Below are 5370 nucleotides of genomic sequence, written 5' to 3' on the forward strand. Positions count from 1 at the left end.
AACCAAGATTTTTCCCAAAAGCCTGGTGAATGAAGTAATCTCCCAAATGAGTGACTGCTCAGCTCTGCTAAATGCTGCTGATAGGTGAAAGGAGTGAGTGCTAAGAATTGGCCACTTGATTTAATGATGTGGAAGCCACTAGTGAGCTTGATGAGAGCATGCTGGAGTAGTGGTAGAGATTAAAGCATGCCTAAAATAAGTTCAGGAGAGAATAGGAGGAGAGGAATTGAAGAGGAGAATAAAACCATTTTTCATCCAAGGAAATTTTCTCTAAAGTAGAGAGGAGAAACAGAGCAGTATCTAAAGGACAAAGTGGGGTCAAGGGATTTTATTTTTAAACAGAAGATAATACAGAATATTAGTATTCTGATGGGAGTAAATCAACTGATATTGGAGAAGAGATGGATGGATCTCCTTAACTAGTCAAGAGAGGATGGGATTGAGTAGACAAGTGGAGGGGTTAGCCTTGAATAGAAGGGTCCATTAATTCAAGTAATAGGAGGAATTGGTAATAGGTAAAGTGGTTTATAAGTGTGGTGTTGAGGGCCTACTTTTGCTATGTGAGCTCTAAAGCCCCATCCCAGGCTGCCTTGCTGCATAGACACCTTCCTTAACTATTCTCTGGTTCCTACCATCCTAACTCTCATAAAAGTGCCTGCTTGCTTGGTGAGGATACAGAGAAGCAAGATGGGATCAAGAAAGCTAATAGAATAGAGGGATCACTCTTCGGTAGAAGTTTTGATATAGCTGGGGTAGTGAAGAGAGTGAATGAGTCGAAAAGGTAGGAGGTGATGGTTTAAAAGTTGTTAGTATACTTGAATTTAAAATTATAGAGAGGATATAGCTTTGGATAATGATAAAAGTCCAGGACCTCATTGTTAAAGATAGCAACTAGTCACATGTGGCTATTTAAATTTAAACACTGATTAATTAAAATTAGCTGTCATGGTGAATTTGTTGAAAAAGACCACCAGCCTTGTGGGATTGGCTGTATGTGAGAGTCCACACAAAAGGCTAAGAATACTGTATACAAAGATTCTTTAAAAAAAAAAAGACTTACTTATTTTAGAGTGTGTGTGTGAGCACCCGGGGAAGGGCAGAGGGAGAGGGACAGAGAGAATCCTGAAGCTGACTCTCTGCTGAGCAGGGAGCCCAATGCAGGGCTGATCCCAGGACCCTGAGATCATGACCTGAGCTGAAATCAAGACTTGACTGCTCTATCGACTGAGACACCCAGGCGCCCCTGTACACAAAGATTCTTGATGATCTTGAGCAAATTCCTAAAAATTCAGCATATAGAAAGTACGCAGAACAGATTACAAATGAAAAGCTTATTATGGTTAAAGAAGAACCAGATGCTAAGAAATTAGAAGACTAACTTCAGGGTGGCCAACTAGAAGAGGTGATTCTTCAGGCTGAAAATGAACTAAGTCTGACAAGAGAAATGATAGAGTGGAAACCATGGGACCCTTTGGCGGAAGAGCCTCCTGCCAACCAATGGAAAGGGCCAATATGATCATTATTAAGTGAGAGTGTGTTGATGGGAAACTGATGTAATTAAATGTTCTGTTACATGAAAAAATAAATAAATAAAAAATGCAGTTCCTCAGTCAATCAGCCACTTTTCTAATAGTCAATAGCCACATGTGTCTGATGGCTACCATATTGGGCCATCAGACACATCAGATATAGAATATTTCCACCATTATAGGAAGTTCTGGTAGGATAGTGCTGGGGGAAGTCTGGGAGTGGGTGATGGAGGTAGGTAGAGGACAAGATAGTTAGAGGAGTAACAGTCTGAGGAGAGAGGCCAGGGTATTAGAAGTATTGTTGATTTGGATATTGAAATCATCAATAATGATCACAGGAATAGTTCTGGTGAGAGTGACAATGAGATGTCTTCAAGGAATGGACTGTGAGTAACATTGGTACAGAAAGAAAGGTTAACAAGTGGTAAATTTTGTTGGCATAAACTTTAAAGTTCAAGGGTTTTAGGAAGGAAGAGTGAACACTGATATCTGGAAGCAGCAAGAACACCTACTCCATCTCCAGGCCCAGTGGCAGCAGAGGTGAGGAAGAGAAACAGCCATCACATGAGAGGTCTGCAATTCTCTGAAGGAAAAATTCAGAGAAGAAGCTGGTAACAGACTAAATATTCACAGGGGTACAGGGGGAGGGTTTTGATTTGGGGATCTACATAGCAATTTGGAAATAAGAAGTGATATGGGATGATCTCCAAGCCCAAGGGCCCCTTGTAAGGGCTGATATAAATAGAAATGAAGGTCAAGTTGGGGTTAAGCCTCATGGTCTCCAAGGCATAATATAGAGCTGAGATTACATTATTGTGGGGTAGATGAGTGGGATTGTTCTGGGATCCTCTTTTTACTTCTGCCTGTGAAGGTATGCGTCAGGGAAGGTCATTGTTGCCAGACCTCAGAACTCTTGAAACTTCTGCCTGCTATTATTTTTAAAGGAGATGTCCATCCATTGTCTGGGGAAGAAGAGGTGGCAGGGAGAGATATGAACACCTCCTCCAGTATATTTTCTCCCTCTCACCATGAATATAGAACATACAATTGATCCTCTTTATCTTGGAAAACAACATATCCAGACTCAACAATTCTATGAGACCTCCGGACCACCTGAAATGACTAAATCATTAGCGTATATAGTCAGTCCATTGCTTCATATGTAAACCTATTTCCACTCAGTATATTTCGTATTTACTGCATCCCAACTTTATCAGAATCAAAATTTGGTCACTTAGTCACTTTATTTTTGCCTGGATTCCTGGGATCATACCAAGACCTAAATACTCCTCAAGTACCCTACTTTGATGACTTATAAATCTTTAAATGTTCCAAAGATTCTCACTCACCTTTTCTATCAGTATAAATTTTAGATTCCTGAGGTTACTTTGTGCCGTCTCCCCTCATCCACCTCATTACTACTGTCCCTTCTCTCACTAATTTCTATACCTCCAAGTCCTACTCAACTCCTAGCTAACTAAGTAATTTTTTTAGCAAGTACTTATTGATTATATACTGTGTTTCAGAGAAATGAGGACAAAACAGTGAGAAAAAAATGTAAACAGTACACTTTGTAAGGTATTTCTAAAGACATATGGTAATTTCTGTTAGCAAGACTAGGACATTCTTGCTTCTCCCTTTGTAGGAAGCACTGATATAAAGGCAGAAATGGGGCGCCTGGGTGGCTCAGTCGGTTGAGTGTCAGACTCTTGATTTCAGTTCAGGTCATGATCTCAGGGTCGTGGGATGGAGGCCCCACATCGGGCTCCGCGCTCAACATGGAGTCCGCTTGTCCCTCTCCCTCTGCTCACACCCCCGCCCCTGCCAACTCAAATAAATAAATAAATAAATAAATAAATAAATAAATAAATAAATAAATAATAAATAAATACATAAAAAAATCTTTAAAAAATAATAAAGGCAGGAATGTATCAGCAGTATATACCTAAGCGACATCTTTTAGAGAGGCATTACCAGAAAATATTTCTTACTGGACTCCCCATCCCACCCCTAACAAAGGAGGAAATAAGCCATATAAAGGCAGTGAAGATCATTAGGAGTATGAAAAAAATGGAGAAGGATTCCCACTCTGGGTGGGATAAGAAGGCATTCAGGGACAGAAGTACTTGTTCCCCCAAAGCAAAGGAACAAATCTGCCAGATCAAGAGGGCATTGCCAAATATAAATCCTCAGGATCATACTCTACCTACCCTGACTGATCTCTACTCTTTCTTGGAGGCTTAATGTCAGCTTTCAGGGGAAGAAAATTATTATTTACGTAAGTCCCACTCTATCGTAAGAACACTTTCACATAAAATATCACATTTAATTCTTTGAACAGTCTTATCAAATTCATAATTCCTATTTTAAGGATGATAAAAAACTAATACAGAGAGAGGTCATGTAACTTGCCTATGGGCATACAGCTCGCAAATGCAAAACTAGGATTCAAACCTTTGTAGTTTATTATTCTTGCAAGTACATCAGAGAAAGCAGGTAGAATACAGTAGTATCTGTCCCAGCTCTCTGCCTCCTATCCCAAAGGGTGTCATATGTTGCTTATAAACTGTTAGGGATAAAGCCCTACAGATTAGGCTGAGGATGCCCAGGGCTGGAGAATATGGAGCAACTAGGATGGAGCAGATTTGCTCCCTCAGCAAACCCCTGAGAAAAGGCTTTGTCTGGAGCCCAAAAATTGTTCCAATTTTAGTATATGTGCTGCCGAAGGGAGCACTGGAGCCCAAAAATCAGAAACAGCTGCCTCTCAGAGAGGAGGCCAGCTTAAAAGCAAGCAGAAGGCTCTTCCTCTCAGACTTTATCAGAGTCCAAGGAAAACCCCAGAACTTGATCTTATCCCTTGAGTGTTCTCAACAGAACCTAAAGGATATTCTTCACCAAGAGCTCATTTCTTGCAGTAAGTCAGAACTAAAGACAAAAACTTCTAGTAATGATCCTTTATCCATAATGATACTATCTTCCTGGTTATTCCTTCTCTGGGAGAATCTATACCTGCTAGCTATACTCCCACTTTCTCACTATACAACTGTTTGGTGCCTTCCAAAATGGGAACTGGGGATTATTTCAAAGAACATTGTGTTCATGGGTTGTTTCAATCAATGATAGGATAGAGTTCACTTGTCTATGTCACAGGATTCAAGCAAACTTTGTAAACTGGTTCAGAATGTCAAATAGGGCTTTATAGTTATTTTTTTTATTCAACGCTGAAACATTCCGATTGATTCACTTCATCATAAAAGAAGTTGTTGGATGCAGAATTAAAGCTGTTCCCTTAATGGGCCCTGCCCAGAGAAGTCATCTGTGCTGTAGAAAACTGCTATATAGGAATTTTAGAAACTGACTAGGGTGCCAATAGATTTTCCTCCTTTACTTTAAAGTGGTGATTCTAATTAGCAAAGTTTTCAAGTTTCTTATTGCAGGTGAGCCCAGCTTCAAGGGCTGACATTCATTAAGGATATGGACACTGCTGACCGCCTACCTTTCATATTCCTTCCCACGGAAGGATCACATGGGCTGCTGGAGCTGGGCTGTCATGGCCTTGTTTGGATGTGCACTGTTGGAGAGCACACAACAGAGGTAATAGAATTCAGTTATGGTTTTTAATTCTGTAAATTAATGGAAGAGGCAATAAGTTTAAAATGAAGAGGAAAGTAAAGGAGACTAGAATGGAAATGTAGGCCCATATTCTGTAAACTAAAGGAAAATGTGAGAAGCAGACAATAAACTTTTATTTTGCAATCTGTTGTCCTGACAAACTTTTAATATATAACTGTTTTAATCTGCTGACAGATCAGTGTCCCTTTGTAAACATATGTTAAATTTG

At 39.9% G+C, this 5370-nt stretch overlaps 1 pseudogene; it reads left to right on the plus strand.

The window, feature by feature from the left end:
• Positions 1-945: 945 nt before the first annotated feature.
• Positions 946-1516, plus strand: LOC110583603 (annotated as a pseudogene).
• The last annotated feature ends 3854 nt before the right edge of the window (positions 1517-5370 follow it).

The sequence above is a fragment of the Neomonachus schauinslandi genome, chromosome 8 (assembly GCF_002201575.2).
Source record: "Neomonachus schauinslandi chromosome 8, ASM220157v2, whole genome shotgun sequence".
NCBI classification, from domain to species: Eukaryota; Metazoa; Chordata; class Mammalia; order Carnivora; family Phocidae; genus Neomonachus; species Neomonachus schauinslandi.